This window comes from Thermobia domestica, chromosome 2 (assembly GCF_964235325.1).
Source record: "Thermobia domestica chromosome 2, izTheDome1.hap1.1, whole genome shotgun sequence".
In the NCBI taxonomy this organism is placed as follows: Eukaryota; Metazoa; Arthropoda; class Insecta; order Zygentoma; family Lepismatidae; genus Thermobia; species Thermobia domestica.
Genome location: NC_137455.1, coordinates 286,710,738 through 286,732,787, shown reverse-complemented (window position 1 = coordinate 286,732,787; position 22,050 = coordinate 286,710,738). Strand labels below are relative to the sequence as shown.

At 36.0% G+C, this 22,050-nt stretch overlaps 1 protein-coding gene and 1 non-coding gene across 9 annotated transcripts in view; one reads left to right on the top strand and one right to left on the bottom strand.

The window, feature by feature from the left end:
* Positions 1-22,050, bottom strand: part of LOC145678540 (uncharacterized) — a 137,965-nt gene that overhangs the window by 53,264 nt on the left and 62,651 nt on the right. For 3 of the 8 annotated variants that reach the window (XM_081748807.1, XM_081748808.1, XM_081748802.1), the window contains exon 1: positions 7,476-7,704. The exons of 3 other annotated variants lie outside the window; for them this stretch is intronic. The gene's annotated coding sequence lies outside the window, so the exon portion shown is untranslated. Of the gene's footprint in view, positions 1-688; positions 1,759-7,475; positions 7,705-8,477; positions 8,500-22,050 lie in introns of those variants that run through there. 2 more of the 8 variants (XM_081748805.1, XM_081748803.1) reach the window with 2 other exon arrangements.
* On the top strand, positions 3,741-3,812 carry TRNAR-CCG (transfer RNA arginine (anticodon CCG)). The gene has a single exon. It is a non-coding gene; the product is annotated as a tRNA-Arg (tRNA).

Sequence of the window (22,050 nt, the reverse complement as noted above, 5' to 3'; positions counted from 1 at the left end):
CACAGATAAAACTTACATACTTGGCAGGGCTACCGCTCCCCAATTCCCTAAAATATAGCTGCATAAAACAAACCCTATAAAAATACATCTCGTAATTTTGTTAAAAATACAGAAATGCAACACAAATCAATAATAAAAATATCAATTAAAAAGAACACACTCACAGCTAATGATAATAGAGATCCAGCATGGCGTAAAAATCGAAAATATCGCCCTCCAAGTGACAAACTATCAGCAAATTTACGCCGCTATAAATACCATGAAAAATACAACACGAGGTTTCAATATTCTGAGTTTTAGCACCCGTATTAGGATCCACAAAATTTAGAGAATGATTCACAGTTATAGTACGGAAGGTATAACGTCGTTCGCTTCCCGCGAAAAGTTGTAGTGACGTTTATGGGGAATGGCCAGCTTCTCCAGTCTCTCTACAAATCCCAACAATCCAACGTTGCTGACGTCTCATCCGCCCAACATTAAACTTAGGTTGGCCAAACAACGATTCGTCGAACTCTACAGGTAAAGCAGAACCACCTGATTCTTTAATTAGAATTTCTAAGTAGACCTCCCGACAAAACGTTAGCCAATCAGAGACAGTTTTAGTACTTAAGGTTTTCGCCATACCAGAACATTCATGAATAATAAACTCATACCACACACGAAAAAATAAGATAGCAAGAGCACTTACCTAATACTCAAGTTCACATTACTGAAAAATGTTCCTTTCCGCACAGACGTTGATTTATTAAAGCGAGCACAGTTCCTGTTATTACAAACAAGCGAAAAACAATAGACGCCCACTTTTACCATACGTCGGAAATATCTTCAGCCTTCGACCACAACCATCACAGGTTTTCTCTAACTAAATCACACAGTGCTGCAAAGCGATATGAATTACTATCCGAATCTAATACAAACTTATTTCAAAACGACAAGTTCAAATTCTTTGTATCAAATTCATGAAACGGTTTCTCAATCGCATTTGCTAACTCTATCGTCGCCATGAAATGAAAATTCAATTATGCGCTTCTCCGCAATCCATCAGCACGCATACACACTTACTACAAGCACACAGAACATGTGGCATCACAATAGCAAACTACCGTAAGACGGTACGGAGACACCTAGTGGAAAAAGTACGAACTACCAAAAAAGGCACGACCAGTTCCAACAAGTGAATGAGAGGCACAAACATTTCCAGGAAGTGACTGAACCTATAAGAACTGATTATAGCCACTGTCCGAGTCAAGGTACAGATTTGCTGAGGTCTGTACCTTACAAAATCCTTTTCAGGGGCTAGACTTGTACTTCTCGGTGCATATTTAATTTCTGAGGATTTATGGAAAAAATACTAACTAATTTGTGCTAGGTTGCCACTAAAAAATAACGATTGGTATCTAACCGAATCAGGGTAGGAGTGACGCACGTCCGAATGGAACCCTTTACTGCGGTCTTGCCCTCACTCATTTAGATACCATTCTTGCTTTTAGTGGCCACTTAGCAGAAGTTGATTAGTGTTTTTGCAGTTGTTGGCTAATTTCCCGTAGATGGCGGCCCCGGATTATACCCATACGAACCTGTTTTCAATGTTTTTTTATATTGATTTATTGCTATTTTAATATACCGTATTTAGAATTACTATTCTTTCATTTCCGTCGTTCATTCTTAACGGTTAATCTCAAATATTTCTTATTTTTATGCTTTCTTTGTCCTTCAAAAGATACTTATACACCTATATTGCATTAATGTGCAAAACTAGTACCTTCCCACTGCAAAGTGTTGCAAACTACTCACTATTTAGAAATAAGGAAAACAGTGAATTCTTACTTTTTGATGTTTCCAACCAGCAGGTTTGGCTCGTTTATACCAAGGTGGTTTAAACCAGATATTATTTTTTCTTTCAAAAAACCAACTGGTAAAAAAAAAAAAAAAAAGCTTTACATCGTGTGAACTTCATGGTGACGTTTCCACATATCAGACAATCTGCATTAGTTTTATTTCTTTTTCACCTTTTAATCAAGGTGTTCCATGTTCAATTCTCGGTCGAACCACAACCCTTCTTTCAAGTGTAAATCAATAGCGGTTCGGATGTAACTTTACGCGAAAGTCGTCTTCTTGAAAACCTCGGTATCACGTAAGGGTGTTAAGCATGAACATACAAAACGAAACCAAATTGTATATTTCTGCTTACCTGAATGCCAGGTTGCTTATAATAAGGATGGCTAGATCCGGATATTTAAGGATCCGGATCCGAAAAAACGGATCTTGGATCCGGATTCGAAACTCTGTGTCAGAAAATTCGGGTGTTTCGAATCAGCAAAATTTTCGAAATTATTGACAAAGTGATTTTCATTCCTATGCCTAAAATAAGATTTTAAGGCACTTTTGCTATCTGATCGTGTGACAGCCTTGCGTTCTCTTCATTCTGTTGATATTTGGTTTTCGTGTCTTAATATGTCACAATTACTCCAAATTTGATTGAGTAAAACTGTCGACTTTGGTAAGAGCAATCTCATTGTCAGATTCGATTCTAGTGGAAATACTTGACCGAAAAGGTAGTAATTCTTTTTTAAAGCGGTCGTCCTGATGGAAATTTGTCCTTTGTTTTCTGTAACACTAGTCAAATGCTGGGATGAAACCTTAGTCTCAAGCCCAAGCTTCTTCATTAGGGTCAGGCTGCTTACTTTTCTAATTCTTTCTGAGTTATTGTGGTTACTGAATGAGGCCATTTCCTAGTCTTGATGGGCTAGGCCACTGCTAATAGAACAGCTCATAAAATATAGATCAAATCAAATTAAGGAGCAACTTCCTTTTCTTGCTCTTGATGAGCTTTTTTTTTCTTTCTTTAAAAATACGTTTCTCTGTGACCGTACCACTTCAGTTAGAATTAAGAATTATAGTAGAGATAAAGTTCTAAATGGCAATTAATGTATCAAAATCAATGTATTAATGTACTGTATGTTCATACAAAATACCATATGGAGCCTCGAGCAGTAACACGTATCTTTGTAATTAGTAATCCACTACTATTAACTCTGCATTGGTTGTATAAGGAGCTATATCATTCATGTAAACGCATAGACGGATCCAAGGGGAGGGCGAAAAGTCGTTCGCCCCTACCCAGCGCCACCATTAGTAGTGTACTTTAGTAGTAATTTGTGGCAATTTCAGATCATCTAAGTAATTTTTCACTGCTAGCATCCCCAACCACCCCCTCCAGGAGTCCGTTCTGGATTGGCCCCTGCATAAACATAATATACAACTCATTCAAGAGTACATTTTGGTGGCTTTTTAAAATTTTTATTTTAAAGGATTGTCATTTCTCGTGGCTACTTATGCAATTTTGTTCACAGGCATACATGCAATTTCCAGTCATTACGCAAATACATTTATATACTTAATAGACCTCGGCTAGCTGGGGGCTTCGCCACTAGACCCCCGTTACTAGGGCCTCGCACCACAAAAGCCTCTAATCATAATCAATTTAAAAAGAATGTTTGGGGATTTGCCCTTAGACCCTCTGATATCTCATTTGATCGGCCTATGACCTCGTACCTCGTAAACCTACAACCATACCGAATCTCAGTTCAAATATCAAGTTGTATGTAATAACATTCCGGTATCCCGAGATATACCGAATTTCAGTGCGAGTACATGGGGGCTTTCTCCCCAGCCCACACATTTGCTCGGCCTACGGCCTCGCACATCATACGCCTGCAAACATAACGAATTTTTAATGGGGCGCGGTGGCTCAGTGGTAGAGCGTTCGCCTCCGGTGCTTGGGGTCCCTGGTTCGATCCCAGCTCGCGCCGTGTGGACTTTGTGGTGGACAAACACCGTGCTCGTGGGTTTTCTCGGGGTTTTCCCGTTTCCTCCCACTTTCTTCATTCCACCATTTCATTTACTTCTCATAATCACCGTCTTCTGTAGCCTAACCGGCATAAACGTGGGACGTAAAACTCAAGGATCTCATTTCATAACGAATGTTTGTTCAAATAACAAGTTTCATTTCTCTAAGATTCCGAGATATAAAAGTCTTTTCTCCCCGCCCCTTTTCTTCCCTTCTAAAACACATCAAAAAACGCTTAAGTACATACCTAATTATTTCAAATTTAAAGTCCAAATACCAAATTCTATGCTCCTAACCTTCAGAGGTTCCCAGATATCGACATGTTATTATAATAATTACAATCCCCACCCTCTTTCCTTTACATCTCTTTTCTTTTCCTTTTTACTAAAACGTCAAAAAACACTGAAACACATGTCAAATTATTTGAAATGAGAAATGCAAATACCAAATTTCAAGTCTCTAACCTTAAAGGATTGAACATATTAATACAATATTTGTAATCCCCACTTAATTTTCTTCTCACCCTTTTTCTTCCCTTCTGGGCCACATATCAAAAAAACGTTGAAATACGTATCTAATTATTTTAAGTGAGAAGTCCAAATCCCGTATTTCTAACCCTTTAAGTTTCCGAGATATAGGCATATTATTATACTAATTGCAATAATTGCAATTACCACCCCTTCTTTTACTTTCTACATCTTCCCTGCCCCTTCTAATTTAAATATCAAAAAAACACTTAAACAAGTATCAAATTATTTTCAATGAGAAACCCAAATACCAAATTTGAAGTATCTAACGTCAAGAATCATCAATTTTTTCCACCCCATTTCCCCCCTTCGTCGTCGAATTTCCCAAAGTCCTTCCTTAGTGGTATCCTACGTCACAAAGCCTATAAACTGTCGAAATTTCAAGTTTGTAGCTTAAGCGATTTGGCCTGTACGGTGATCTGTCACTCACTCAGTCACTCAGGACTTTGTCCTTTTTATATAGAGAGATTTAAGATTTTATGGGAAAGCCATGGATTTTGTTCTAAGGCCGCCAGTGTCTTAGAAATGTAATAGCTTTGCTATAAACTTTAAGCAATCAACTGACTGATCTGCGTGTATATGTATTATGTAAAATACCGCTTATGATATTTATTTTGCTCATAATTAAAAAAAAAAAAAGAAAGAAAAAGAAAAGAAAAAAAATAATAATGATGAAAATTCAGACATTCATGATTTTAGCGTAAAGCTGCAGAAGTTCAGATCATTGGAATAATCATAAGAGGCGACTGTATACGATAGACTACATTAACTTCCAATGTGGCACAAAGAAAATATGCAGCATTACTATGCAGTTTTTCAACGTTATAACTCATTCTGAAAATATTATCATAGGTCTCACAAACAATCGAATTTTAATCCTAACTCGATTATTATATCACAAAAGGCAGATCTATACAACTACTGACTTGAGATGAAAGTGGCATACTTGTAGTACGTTTAAAGATATACTAAAGACTAAATGATGGGGTGTGCGCAACAGTGGTCTAACCCCGAAAAATGTGAAAAAGATTTTGATGTAATCTCTTGTCATTTAAATTGAATTGTCTTCCCACTGAGTTAGATAAAATTCACCTAGTAAATTTTATACATATGGATATTTTAGTTCTGGGTCTCAATCTAAGGCCTAAAATATTCAAAACAGGAGTCCGAATCTGAACTTCGAAATTTCGGGTGTGAATCCAGGAACCGGATATCCGGATCCGGATTCAATATCCGAAAATTCGGATCCGGATCCAAGATCCGAAATTTCGGATCCGGATCCGTCTGGCCATCCCTAGCTTATAAAGAAGCCAAGGTTTCTGTATATTAATAGAAATTGGCAAAATTTATTGTCTGTCTACGTAACTTCCAAGATTAGTTTGGATCAGACTTTGTTTTAATTTTATGGAATGATATCTACATACTAAATCTGTGATTTCATACCTCAGTTTTAGCGTACTGATTATGATACGTTGACCTTAAAATTTTACATGCAAAGCAATAACGGAATGCTTTGCGTCTAAAGTAATAAAGGGATTTCTCAATGACTAAAGAGGGAGTTTCCCGATTTATATATAATTCTGTACAGTGCTTTTATTTGTGTAACTATCTTTTTGTCCTTCTGAAATGACTATTGACAATTATATTAACAAGTATGTAAAGATCAGTACAATGTATTTTTATCAGGAGTCCTTCGTGAGTGAGCCGGCAGACTCATCACATTTGTGGCCAATTAGTCCCGGTATCGAGTCCAAATGGAGGGCAGTTTCTCTCGGATGTAAGCCGAGAAGCGGTCTTGATTTCGCTTGAAGCTTATGTAACCCCTTCCAGCATAACCCTGTTGTTGCATAATAACACCAAGGCGAAACAAACTTATCTCTGTCCATATGTAATATAAATACATAGAGCAAATTATTTAAACAAAAAAGTTTTTTTTTTCGTTTTTTTCAGTAAAAAACATGGTATTTGCCAACCAGCACTATAAACAGCACTCTACTTCAGTATTATGAACATAGTTTTTAGAGAGGAAGTTTGGCGGCAGAGTCTCCTATCCAATAAATATTCCTGAGACATCAGAAATTACAAACCGCATATGAAAATACTTATCTCCTGTACTGGACTGCCACACAAGGGGGATACTTCATTCATGAAATATAAGAACTTTTGTTAGCAGTAAATGGCCCTAACTGCCTTAGAAAGAACTTACGGGAAAAGTTGCATTAATGAGTGCAGATTTAATTTAGGAGGACTGGATATAACTACAACGTCTACACATATACCATAAAAACTGTAGTGCACAAGACAAAAATTAACCTGGAATACAAATCAACTTGTGCTGAGTGACCACTACCAAGCACGAATGCTCCATATACGCAAAATGGGCACTATTCGAGCAGACGACTCTACCAAATTTGACACACTCCTTACATTCTAAGATAAGGTTAAACCTTGTTTTTTTAGCAGAGCATTAGAGCATACACTAGATGAGGTCTATTACTACTCGCAGACTGATTTCAGGAGGGCTCAGTATGACAAAAACTAGTATAAAACGCGAACCAACTTGTTCTAGGTAGCCACTAAAAGCAAGAAAGCTATCTAACAGAGTCAAGGGAGGAGCGCATAAGAGGGGGTTGAGCGTGGGAGGGGTGCGTATGTAGAGAGCAGGTGTGTCAGCGACGGGAGGCATATATAGATATGCACACCAGTCCCTTAAAATATTACTATAAATTTATTCTGTAACTTTTACAAATATATTGGGCTATTGTCTAGTTTTTGGGGGCCTTATTTTTAACTGAATTTCTTGCGATATTCTATTCACATTCGGTTAGGTTAGTGAATAACATTTAATTTAGACAGTATTGCCGAGCGAGCGTATACGAATGAAGGCTGATTAGAGCCCGGCAGGGCACGTTGTTTTGTTTTAGTTATAGTTTGACCCCCATTACTAAACGTTTACTGTATGTTGATTCCTATGCTTTCCATACCGTTCTCTTAAAGCCAACATCAAACCTAGAACAGGTGAAGTTGAGGTGCACCAACAAAAAGAGCTCAAAAAATACTTTTTCAGGAAGCCCAATTACATCCCAATGTTTTGTTACCTTGCGTAATTTATCTACTTATTACAGTGGGAAAACAATTTTGCCACATTTTCTCTTCTCTAGGCATCACTAATGTTTCAGACCATTCCGACTCCAGACCAGAAGTCCCCAAACTTTATCTTTTCCCTCGATAAAATTTAATGGGAAAATAATAGTATGTCCACCGCTATATAGCTCTATTGGTCACGTCACTTGAAATTTTGTGCAAAAGTTTATTAAAATTTAACTTGGTTACCAGTGATGCCAATTCCTTCAGAGCCGTTTTCCCTTCACAAGCTTTAGAATTTCCCTTTTCCGAGCAAAATTTCCCTTCATCCAAACCGTTCAAGTACTGTATTTAGTAAACGTACTTTTAATCGTTTTCGCTTCCACCCCCTCACCCCAATCTTATAATCACATACAAGCAGATACCTGACAGCCTACTTTGAGCTTATGCAGAATTTGAACTTGATTTGTTGTTTAGGTATCTAAGGCGTCGCGATAGAGAAGGGGAAAGGATATGGAAAGGTGTAGGTCGGGACCTATGTTAAAGGTGCAATCTCTGCATTTGCCTGGTGTGACTAAGGAAAAACCCAATCGGGGGCGCGGGGTCTCAGAGGTAGAGCGTTAACCTCTGGTGCTTGGGGTCCCGGTTCGATCCAAGCCCCCGCCAAGTGAACTTTGTGCTGGATAAACACCGTGCTCGTGGGTTTTCTCTGGGTTCTCCCGTTTCCTCCCACTTTCTTCATTCCACCATTTCACTCATCTCTCACCATCACTGTCTCCTTTAGCCTAACCGGCATAAGCGTGGGACGTAAAACTCAAAGATTTCATTTCATTTCATTTTTGAGGAAAAACCCTATAAATACCACGGCCAGGACGGACAACCTAAATTAATCATAAAAAATATAAAATAAATATTATGTAAATTTAATTTTTATCCTAGATATCATTATAGATTTTAATATTAATGTAATCTAAGATACAAAGAAAATATTAAGTATATAGTTGGTATGTACTTACTTAAGAATAGCACTCCCATATTTACTGAAACGAATACGAACAGTTACAAAGAAAACTCTAGCTGCTACTGTTTTTGGCTGTACACGACGAATGTTCGTAAGCACAATACAACCTAAATCAAAGTTTAGAGATGCGGAATTCTTAAGAATTTATAATTCTGTGCGCACAGTCTACAGAAAATTTGTAAACTTACACATACACACACACATACACTAATGACCCAGTATTCGCCCGTATACATATTTACATTCACGACACGTCCCGAACACGAATCCAAACCAAACTGTTATAATAGTTGGAATGATCATTTAATTGATAAATATTTCATCTTATTGCATTGCACTAATTCAACAATGAGAAGATTAATTTTGATAAAAGATTTTAAATAGGCATTGTTGTAATGTTTCGAATTTAACTGAATATGTTGATCGATGTGTAATGTTGATAAATATTAACGAATGCAAAGCAAGATAACTTGTGAGAATTTATGTGAAATATGTGCAACGGATTATGTTTGTAGCAAATAAGATGTTGAGTTTATACTGAATTTTAATGAGATTAATCAGATACATAAATACATTCAAGCTATAAGTGACTGAAGAGAGGTTCAAATTTCCCTGCAATATTCAGAGATTACAAGCAATTTCCCTTTTTCCCTTTTCTCCAAAATTTACTCAAAATTTCCCTGCGCCACGGGAAATTTCCCTTCAATTGGCATCACTGTTGGTTACACAACTTACAATTAACATTGTAAAACAGTGATGCCAATTTCTTCAGAGCCGTTTTTTCTTCACAAGCTTCAGAATTTCCCTTTTCCGAACAAAATTTCCCTTCATCCAAACCGTTCAAGTATTTAGTAAACGTATTTTTAATCGTTTTCGCTTCCATCCCCTCACCCCAATCTCATAACGACATACAATCAGATACCTGACAACCTTCCTTTGAGCTTACGCAGAATTTGAATTTGATTTGTTGTTTAGGTATCTAAGGCGTCGCGATAGAGGAGGGGAAAGGATATAAAAAGGTGTAGGCCAGGACCTATGTTAAAGGTGCAATCTGTGCATTTGCCTGGTGTGACTTAGGAAAAACCCTATAAACACCTCTGTCAGGACGGACAACCTAAAGAAATCATAAAAAATGTGAAATAAATATTATGTAAATTTAATTTTTATCCTAGACATCATGATAGATTTTAATATTAATGTAACCTAAGGTACAAAGAAAATATTAAGTATATATTTAGTTTTAATATTAACATATATTATACATAAAAGTCGCATTAAAGCAGAAGACGACGAATTCATAAAAGGAATCATTAATTATTCTTCAGTCTTGTTCAAAGCACAATTAGTAAAATAAAAACATTTTAAGATTTCACCACAATCAACAGCACCATCAAGAAGATTGTAAAAGCTGCCACTCCTAGAACACACATCATTTTCCGACTTCTTTTCTGATGTTTCTCTGCTTTCTGCAGCTGCTGAAGTCCTTCTTGTACCTGCACTTGGCCTTGTTCTATGTTGTAGTCTATTCGATCTAATACAGTTCCCGGTATTAGCCATGACTTCAAACAATATATATTTATCCAAACTGGATTCAAAACATTCTTCATGAACATAGTCAAAGTGGTTGTCAGCCTCCTCGGATATGTCTCCTTCCGTCTTATTGTGTGTTATAGAAGAAAAATCTCGTCCAGTTCTTTACCAGGAGGTAATGTACCTAAGATCGATGACACATTCCCGCGCTGGATGGCGATGCTGATACGTTGGAAAAGGAATGCAGTAGCTCGGGGGTCACCAGTTTTGATTGCTATTCGATGACCAACTTCATTAATTAAATTAAATCCTTCGTGACCCCAAGACCCACTGGTTTCTATTGCTACTGTTACAAACCAATATTTGTCCAATAGGTTTGAGTATTTTAGTCTTTTGTCTGATTCTCTGTGAGCGGCGACGAGACCTGCCTGAATTGAAGAATGGGGTAAGTTGGAAGGAGCAAACGTATCGGAACATGTGAAATCCCAGACTAGTGCTTTTCCATTTTTCCACGGTACCAAGGTCATGCCATCAGGCCTTTTACCATCAGAGCGGCAACAACCATTTGGTTCTTTTATTGAAGGAACTCCCGCTGAAACGAGGGCTCTACAAATAATGTCGTTTACAATATGATGTCGAGATTGTCTTCCCGCACTTTTTTTACATGAAAGGCCATGTAATCCTTTATTATCAACATATGCGTTGCAAGCAGGACAAAAGTGAGGCTCACAAATATTAGCACCTAAGCGCAGAGCTGTAGCAATACGAAAGCTCTCATTAGAAAGGTGTAGCCCGAGTGTGTGAGAAGGTAGGGCTTGAAGCCATGCTCCGTTTTTGGAGGAAGAGACAGCTAACAGCCTGGCTTTGTCATCTGGGTTATTAGTTGATGATAGGAGTGAAGATAAACGAAGCTTGACTATAGGTTCATCCCAAACAGACTGAACATGTCTTTTGTCGATAGGTGGGGGATCCATTCCAACCAGACTAGTCCATTTATCGGTGCATTCTTGTACATCTCGAATCGAGTCTAAGTCAACTTCCTGTTGAAGAAGAGATCCAATTAGTTCTCGTGAGCCATAGAATGATGCAAGGAAAGAAGGTATGGCGATATCCATGGCTCGACGAATCCCAAGGCCTCCATTCTCAACTGGTAAGGAAGCTTGTAACCATGAACTGTCTTTCAAAGAACAGTTTAGAATGGATTCCAGTCCTGTTCTAAGAGTGTGGTCGAATTTGTCAAGTAATTTATCATCCTGCCAAGAAGGGGAGCAACGGAGGAAATACAGTAATCTTGGAAGTGAGAGTGAAGCTCGTAGTAAATAATAAGCGGAGTGTGCAGAAAGTTTTGATAATTGAGAAAAGAAGAATTCTAATTTTGATATCTTGTATGTACTTACTTAAGAACAGCACTCCCATATTTACTGAAACGGATACGAAGAGTTACAAAGAAAACTCTAGTTGCTACTGTCTTTGGCTGTACACGAGGAATGTTCGTAAGCACAATACAAAGTTTAGAGATGCGGAATTCTTAAGAATTAATAATTCTGTGCGCACAGTCACCAGAAAATTTGTAAAGTTATACAAACACACCTACACTAATGACCCAGTATTCGCCCATATATACATATTTACTTTCACGACACGCAGATTTTCTTCTCTTACATCGATTAATCCTCTTCACAATCAATTTTCTGGTTGGGAAAAACATCTGATTGAGAAAACCAAACTTACAATAGTTGGAGTGATAATTTAATTGAGAAATATTTCATCTTATTGCATTTAATTCAACAATGGGAAGATTAATTTTGGTAAAAGATTTTAAATAAGCATTGTTGTAATGTTTCGAATTTAACTGAATATGTTGATCGATGTGTAATGTTGATAAATATTAACGAATGCAAAGCAAGATAACTTGTGATAATTTATGTGAAATATGTGCAACGGATTATGTTTGGAACAAATAGGATGTTGAATTTATACTGAATTTTAATGAGATTAATCAGATACGTAAATATGTTCAATCTATAAATGATTGAAGAGAGGTTCAAATTTCCCTGCAATATTGAGAGATTACAAGCAATTTCCCTTTTTCCCTTTTCTCCAAAATTTACTCAAAATTTCCCTGCGCCAAGGGAAATTTCCCTTCAGTTGGCATCAGTGCTGTAAAAGTTCACCGGCCTTTCTTCTTCTCGTGTTCTAAAAAGTGAAGTAAGTGCCTCGGACATAATTCATGTATGCTACAATTACATTGTAATAACGATCCTTCTTCTTCTTCTTCTGCGGTTGCAACTTGCTTTAGCGAAGATCGCTCTCCACTCCCAGCAATTATACGGTGTTATCAAAAGAAACAGATGATCACTTGAGATGAATCTTTAAAGATGCTTATAAGATGCTAAATAACGTAGATCTTTGTGAATAAAGATAACAGGCAGTAAGAACAGGTGATAAGGTGAAAATGAGCGAATCTACATTAAAAGGACCTGAACCGTGAAATTTATGAAGAATAGAGAGAAATGGCGGGCGATATTGTTGATAGAGAGGGCAAGAGAAAATGAGATGATCGATGGAGCCTGTATGGAGATCACAGTTACAAAGTGGAGTAGTACGTTTTCGGAGAAGATATAAGCGTTGGGGAGTATAGAGAATATGAAGTCTGTTACGGAGCAGAAAATGGAGGTAGGAGGGAGAGAAAGTATGCTGAATGAACCAAGATGGAGAGCGGAGAAAACAAGGATGGCGCCAGTACCAACGTGCTTTTGTACATGAGTCATTATAAGCAGTCCAGCGTTGATAATGAAGTGTAATAAATTGTGGAAAAAGGTCAATAGGCGAGACTGAAAGATCTTGCGGCGTCAGCTAGAGAATTCCCAAGGATGTTCACATGGCCTTTGGACCAAATTAAGCAAGTAGTATAGTTGAGGGAAGTCCGACGGTATAGAAGAAAACGGATTTCATAAAGAAGCCAGGATGATTTGGAAGTCCAAGGGGAAGATTGTAGAGATTGGAGGAGAGATTTAGAATCAGTGGCAATACATATAGATGTATACCGATGCTGTAGAGAATGAAGAGTCGCAAACAAGGCTTAAGCTTCAGTGAGAAAAGTAGAGATATAATGGGGCAGTTTAAAGCTGAAACATTGCTGAAGAGAGGAATCGTAGAAGGCTGATCCAAGATGCAAGCCCTGGCCAGGATCATCGCAGTACAAATAAACAGTGTGTTGTGGGAGAGGAGGAATGGATGAGGAAAAACAATGTTGGTAAGATACGGGAGAGAAAAGGTGCGCGGGAGGGTATAGTACATATCCCCCTGTTCATACGCGTGGGAAAATTTTGGCCCAATTTTGGGCCTAAACCGGCCTAAACCAGTATGTTGCTATGCTAGAATAAGGAAGTATACTCTTGGACGCCTACCAGATGTAGAAACAAGATGAAACGTGACTTTTTTGTCTCCTCATCTTATATTGTTTAGTTATTTGAACCCCCGCCACCCCCTGCTCCTCCTGGAAAGCCAAAGAGCATAAACGATTTAGCCCCTTGGTCCTATTCCCACGAAATGTCTGTAGGTTATGAACTGAAGGCATGATATTCAAATGATCGAAGCTTCTCAGCAGATTGTATGAAATTGGTCTTAGTTGCTAAGGTAAATATTATATTTCATGTTTTTTTTTTTAAAAAAAACGTGGGATTAGAAACAATATATGAGTCTCATAACAGCCCCTTGGTCCTATTCCACGAAGTGCCTGTAGGTTATGAACTGAAGACGGGATATTCAAATTAGACGTGAAGGCTTCTCAGCAGATTGTACGAAATTGGCCTTAGTTGCTAAGGTAAATATTGTATTTCACGATTTTTTTAAAAACGTGGGATAAGAAACAATAGGCCTATATGAGTCTCATAACGAAACACATACCCATACACTCCTCCCCCAGACCTCCTGCGAAAAGCGTGAGGATTTAACCCTGGCCTTATTCTCACAAAATGTCTGTAGCTTATGTAGGATATTGTACTGCACGTGAAAAGTGTTATATGGATATTCACATAATGGTGTCTGTTATGACAAGTAATTAAAATCACTTATGTAGAGAAATCAAAGATCAGATTATGCCAAATGAATTTGCTGCTTATGTTAAAGCCGTGATGAGATATTGCAATATATTTCCATAGCACAAAAAACTACATCATCGAAATTTAGAATTGAAATACAGTCCCATAGAGATACCTGTATAAACAAAATGAAACATGACTTTCCCAAGTCTTGATGTGAAAGATATTCTCTTATGTATTGAAACCGTAACGAGATATGTTTTCGATTATGGTAGGCATGATCGAACTTGTTGTGACATGTTCCTCTAAGGCAAATACACACACACACATGTGTGTGTCTGTGTGTCTGTATACAGAGAATATTTTTGATTCAGAGTTAGAAGAGTAAACGTGTGTGTGTGTGGATCCTCTTCCGCGTAAAAACATTGGTGTTCAACGCTAAAAACTTGAATGTAAGCTGTGAACAAGGTGTGATACCGGAAGTTCTTATTAAAATAGGTATATATATATATATATATATATATATATATATATATATATATATATATATATATATATATATATATATATATATATATATATGTTCTTTCTTCATTTAGTTATAAAGGCAGTTGAAAGAACAAGTGTATTTATTCATAGCTCAGTTCACGTTCTAACATTAAAAGAAACACACAGACACATACATACATATATGTGAATGTCTGTTTGCTAGCACATTGAACTTCATCTTAAAAAGTGTTTAGTTTCAAGAGCAACAGATAAGATAACATTTTCAAATGTTTTGATGATTCGTATTGCAACTAGGCAACAGACTGATGACCTACAGTCCTGCTAAACGAATGATAAAAGGTAGAGTACATTTAATTGTATGTTAAATATACTTTGTGTTTCCGTATTTGATAATGAGATGAAATTCTAACGTTAAAAAACACATACATATAAGCGTAACTGTATGATGTGTGATGCTTCTGTTCGTTCCACGTTGAATTCTGAGAAAATGATAAGATGGAATTCTTGAATGTTTTCTGACTCGCATTGCAATTAGATTACAGCTGACGCACGAAATGTCTAGAGACTTGCATAAAGCAGATAGTGAATGTACTGGCAAAGCCGTATCACTTATAATTTAACGTTAAAATATTATAAAAAGAAGAGGTATATTATGTGTTTTAATTTTGATAATATCATGCATATCTGTCTGTCTTTCTGTCTGTAAATGAAATCTTTGAACAATGAAATGAAATCTTCGAGTTTTACGTCCCACGGTTATGCCAACAAGGCTAATGGTAAATCTTTGAGTTTTACGTCCCACAGTTATGTCGGTTATGCTAATGGAGACTGTGATGATGAGAAGTGAATGAAATGTTGGAACGGAGAAAGTGGGAGGAAATTCACGTATACGGTGTTTGTCCACCACAAAGTTCACTTGATTGGAACAGGATTTTGAACCTGGGACCTTCCACGTACACGATGTTTGTCCATGTATACTGTGTTTGTCCACCACAAAGTTCACTTGATGGGAACAGGATTTTGAACCTGTGATCCCCATACACCAGAGGTGAACGCTCTAGCACTGAACCACCGGTACCCCCTGATGAAACACCCCCAACCCCCTAGCTAAGATCGAACGAGAGAAACAATGAAATGAAATCTGAGTTTTACATCCCACGCTTATGACAATTAGGCTAATGGGAAATCTTTAAGTTTTACGTCCCACAGTTATGCCGGCTATGCTAATAGAGACGGTGATGATGAGAAATGAATGAAATGTTGGAAAGGAGATAGTGGGAGGAAATTCACGTACACGGTGTTGGTCCACCACAAAGTTCACTTGATTGTAACAAGAATTTGAACCTGGGACCTTCCACGTACACGGTGTTTGTCCATGTATACGGTGTTTGTCCACAACAAAGTTCACTTGATGGGAACAGGATTTTGAACCTGTTATCCCCATACACCAGAGGTGAACGCTCTACCACTGAACCACCGACACCCTTCTGATGAAAAGGTATCAAGATGTTATGTCGGCTATGCTAATAGAGACGGTGATGATGAGAAATGAATGAAATGTTGGAAAGGAAATAGTGGGAGGAAATTCACGTACACAGTGTTTGCCCACCACAAAGTTCACTTGATTGGAACAGGATTTTGAACCTAGGACCTTCCACGTACACGGCGTTTGTCCACAACCAAGTTCACTTGGCGGAAACAGGATTTTGAACTTGGGACCCCTCATGCACTATAGGTGAACGCTTTACCACTGAGCCAGCGAGGACCCCTACCGGAAAGGTATCACAATTTGGCCATGGTCTCAGAACAAGACGAAACGAAGATATGTGTGTATTAGCCATTGATAATCTCATATGATAGTTTTAAATAAATTGTATATCTGTCTGTCTGTGATCTGTGGTGGGTCAGACAAGGGAGCCAAAAAGTTATCAAAATTTGGTCATGCCAACCGTTGTCTATTTGTAGACATCGATGGCAAAGCCACTATCAAAATGCCAACGGCAAATTCGATAATCCAACAACCATCGATGCCAACAAGCGAAAACAAAACAGTGCTTCAACGTAGCACACTGTTGTCTATTGGTTGATTGGCCCACTGTACACAATCTACTGTTGGCCCAACGTTGCAATTTAAAAAGGTTTGATATCTTCCAATACCATACCCAACTAGTAGTATAGGCGTCTGTACGGACCACTTTTTTTGGACCACTTTTTCAATGATCAAGTTCAAATTTTACGCGTCTGTACGGACCACTTTTTTTTGGACCACTTTTTCAATGATGAAGTTCAAATTTTACGCGTCTGTACGGACCACTGTCTTTGGAGATCATAAACCACACAGAACATAAGAAGAGAGAACATAATGACCTTTATGATATATAACCATAAAGGACTTAAATCTAACTAAAACTAAACCTAAATCTAAAACTTAAACCTAATAACCATAAGGTAAAGTATTGATGATATTATCTTTTTCCTTTAAAACAACTCTTTTGTCGTAATCCATTTGAAACTCTTTAGTCACAGGTTTGTTAACTAAATTTTTTGTTCTCTTGTCTCTTGTTATTTGATTATAATTAAGAGTTATGTTCGCTAGTTCTTTGTTAACAACCTTCTTTATGTTTTCACCATTAAGATTCAAAGAGTTCTCATAATTAAGAGTAAATCCTTTAATTTTCATCACAGTTTTGTTTTTATCTGTTTTGTAGTAATAACTCTTTGGACCAGTTGAATACCACTCAGTAATATAAACATCTTTTCCTAACTCATCTGTCCACTCGCCAAGGTTACTACCAGTCTTTACTTCTATACCATTAACAATATAAACAATAGAATCAGTATCGTAATACGCTACATCTTCACCTAACTTATCCAACATGTCATAAAGTCTTAACCTCGCATGTGCTGTTGTAAAAGTTGCAATGTGAATATTAGTGGAATAAGAATTGTTAACATATACGTCTTTGTATTTATATGAAACTTGAACCATCTCGTCGCTGATAAACAAACATTCAGATATTTCTAATTTGTCATCTAAAAGTAACTCGTACCATCTTCTAACATCTGTAATGTATTCAGTTTGAGTTAAGTTTTGTCTTTGGCCAAACTTTCCCCATAACGAATTTAAACAAATTTTTGCAACTGCTCTCTTACCAGGATTTGCCATTATTTGATCAGGATTTAAATCAATATTCAATGTGTCTTTAATAGTTTTAATATAATCATCTTTTGTTTGAAAGTCATCTTCCCATGGTGATGTTTCTAATTTGATTTTCATGAAGTCTTTAATATAACCTCTAAAGAGTTTGTTACTTGTTTTGGGAAAATGTTGAATCTCGTAAATTTCAATTAACTCATAACCTTTCTCTAAAGCTTTATCTAACTCTATAGTTGTCCAAGTACCTGTTATCATTCTTTGTTCGTCACTGTGTGTACACGTCTTAGTTTGATTTATCATACATTGATTACATAAGGGAAACACCAACTTATTAATATTGTTATCTTTAACTGGTAATACAGGATGATACAATTGTTTTGGCGGAAGAACTTTACAAAGTATATAACCAAAGTACTTTTTACACTTGTATTTTTCAGGAGAGATAGACTTTAATGTTGTTGAGTGGCCAATAGGAAATTGATCATAAAACAAAACAGTTGGATACAAGCTGCACACATCGATATATTTCATCTTCTTATTAGTAACTTCTAATTTTGAAGCATTGGTTCTACCACCAAAGAATGCATCTCTGAACTTTAGTTTCTCAATAAGACTAGTTTTTTGAATTAACTGTTTGGCTCTTTTATCTTTTAACCAATCACACTCCCACATCTCTATAAGATTATAACCAGCTTCTTTTATTTGTTGAGATCTTCTTGTTTTCTCATTTAGATCTTCCATTGTTTCGTGATTGACATTGTTGATAGTATACTTCTCAAAACATTTGTTGCAACTATGCCAGAAACAACCGTGATATTGATACACTGTCTTTGTTTTATAATCGTAACCATCAACTTTAGATCCACATATCGTTACTTCTCCATTGTTTAACGCGTGTTTAATATTATTGTTCTTAAAAGAATTTAACCATGCAATAGACTGTTTAGAGTATTTTTCTTTCTTTTCTTCTTTAATAATACCAATTGTGTTTTCTTGTATGTATTTTGATCTATAAATGCCCATACACACACTTGCAATTGTTAAGTATTGAAATGGATCAATGTTTGCTATTTCTAAAAACTGATTTCTTAGTTCTAAACAACCTCTTCTTAAAATATCTACATCCGAATCACAATACTCTCTTAACTCTTTTTTAAAGTCAAACACATAATTTTCTTCTCTTCTTTCTTGATGCCACTTAAGAAACGCTTCTCTTTGACCTTTTTTCATGGTACTAATCCCATAGTATTTTGCGTTAGGTATTGGCCCAGCATAGTTTTGATTTTCAGGCTTATTAAACAAATGTGGAAAATAACCTTTCTTTAATTCTTTTAGACCAAATGTCTTAGGAAAACTCAATAATGGTTGTGCTACAAAGTTAATACTATCAATAATTTTTATGTTTGCTTTTGGAATTTCAAGTAACATTAGCTTAGAGCCGTTATATATAGTGTAAGGTTTCAAAGCATTCTTAATGCAGTACTGAAGAACAAAGTACGAATCATAAGCTTTGGCATTATGCGCAATACAAGTGTAACCACTATGTTCTTTTGAATTAACCACTTACAAAAATCGTCATTTGTTTCAAAGTAATATTTGCTACCTTTAAAGTCATGAGCAACTACATAATTAGCTTTATGAATTCCTGTGTCTTGTTGTGCTTCGTAATCAAACCATATATACTTTTCTGTGTAATTACAACTGTTCATTTGTTTAATACTCGACTTTAGAAAGTTCTTAATTATATACTTAAAGTCATCTACTGTTAACTTGTTGTTGTTCCATGCATCATATATCTTTTGAAGTTTCCTCCACTTAGACATGGTTTCGTACATGTTTTTTTCTTTAACAATTTTCTTACTACGATCTTCGATACCATAAGTCTTGTATAGCATAATAAACAAATCTGTAACAGTTAATTCTTTTTTAGCATTACACACACATTCATCATCACAATAACCTTTCTGGCGTTTGTATTGCATGTAACGTTTGTGAACGTTTTCTTTAGCTACACAATTACAGTTGATACAGTAGTAATATCCACACTTGTGTTTCTTATATCTTAATAAAATTTTATTACAGCCTTTACACTTATAAACTTCTTTACAAACAACTGAATGGTTATCTTTACATGTTTGGTTATAACAAAATCGATTACAAGCTTCACAATAAATGTTATCAATCTCTTCTTCTTGATGTTTAGGTTGCTTACACATATTACAAATTGGTATAATTCGTATACATGATTTGTGTTTTTCTTTATGATCATATGCTGTATCACACTTTTCACAATAATAAACACTTCCAATAAAAGCTTGTATGCTGTTAATTGCGTCAAAATGATTTCCACTTTTATATAAATAAATATTCACCTCTTTGTCTTGCCCTGAGTAAATAATAGCGTTCATGTTTTCAGCACATACAACTTTAATTTGAATGTTTAATAGTTCTTCACATTGTTTAATATCGTCTAATGTAAAACCGTCTTCACAGTAGCTCGGTAAACGATTACAAAGTCTCTCAGTTAATTTTGTCTGTATTTTCCTTCCACGTCTTATATCTTTAATGTTTTGTGGTGTTAGCTCTTGATCAAGTATTACATTTGTTTTATACGTTAAGGCTGAAATGATTGCACGTGGACAACACAAATTGTCATTGTTATTGATTTTGGTAATACATCTTTTAGCTTTTTTGTCTTCTGCAAGGTTTAATAATCGTTTGTTTGTTTTACTTCCTCTAGGAATGTTAATGATTTGAATATTAAATGTTGTTTCTTCAATATTGATTGTTTCGTCAGATGTTACAATTCTTTGCACGTGTGTTAATACATTTCTAGCATTTAGTTCAGTTGTTATTGGTGTTGATATTGCTTTAGTCCAAAATCCATCGTTGTGCACAACAACTCTTATTCTGTCATTCTTTTTAAAATTGGAAGCTTGTTTAGCTTGGTCAATCATATCGTCTACTGCTGTGTGTAATCTTTGTATTGTTTCAGTAAGTGTTTCACCTGTTATATTTGTCAGTTTTATTTTGTAATCTGTTGTATAGGATTTAAATTTTTCATTGTATGTCGGCTCATTAACATTTAAGATCTCGTAATATTTTTTATTTGTAAATAAATCATCATCAAATGGAAATAACTTTTCCAAATGCTTTCGCTTTAACTTTGGTGTATTTTGTGCTATTTCGCTTTCAGAGAACACTTCTTGTTTAAAGGGGAATATATCTCTAATCTGCCTCCTGCTTTGTTCATCGTCATGTTGTTTAAGAAGGTCTATCAGTTCTGCTTTTCTTAATCGGGAATATCTTCTGATTCCCTTCTCTTTACATTGTCGTCTTAACTCTATTACAGTAAACTTATTATAATTACTCATTTATTATATAGAAAATCTTCGTTAGTACTCTTCACCAGGTTATTTCAGTTCATTTTCATTTGTCCTAGTACAACGCTTAACATTGTACACCCCCTGCTATTGTCTACATATTACGCGTTGTATTAGAACACGGCTTTCATGGGATTAACCCATCAAAGTCACATATACACATTTAAAACTGAATCATTTTTGTAAACTCACTCATCATCATCATCATCATCATAATCATCGCTACCATATTTGTATTCATCATCACTACTCAAATCAGATGTTTTTTGTTGCATTACTAATAACTCTTTTTCCTTTAACAGTATTTGCTTCTCTAGTAGTGTTGCTAAGTGTTTAAGATCATGATGAATTAGTTCAAGTCTATCATGTAATAAATCAAAATGCGCTTCCATGTTTGTTATATAGAAAACCAACAAAAAATGAAATAAATTTAAATCTAAGAATAAAAAACAAACATGACTAGTGCTAAGGAAATATTATCTTACAAACCTATATTTGATTGTGTATGTAAATATTTAGATATTGGTGGTTATAATGATAAAGACAAAATAAATTTTAGCGTGTCCATAGGTATGTTAGATCATTTGTTCAAGAAAGCCACTAAAGAAAACAACTCATTTCTTACACAAAACATTCTCTATGCGAACGTTATGAACTTGTCTGATGAAATATTAGATTCACTGACTGATGAACAATGGCTATCTATAGGCTATGATGATTATGAGGAGGAATATAACTATGATCACATTACAGAAGACTTCATACGCAAATATCAGGAGAAAGTTAATTTGATTGAAATATGTTTATGGAAAAATTTGTCGGAAGAGTTTATAAGAGAATTAGCTGATAAAGTTGATTGGGAGATTATTTCAGGAAGCCAAGACTTATCAGAAGACTTTATAAGAGAATTTGCAGATAGAGTTGATTGGAAAGAAGTATCGTATC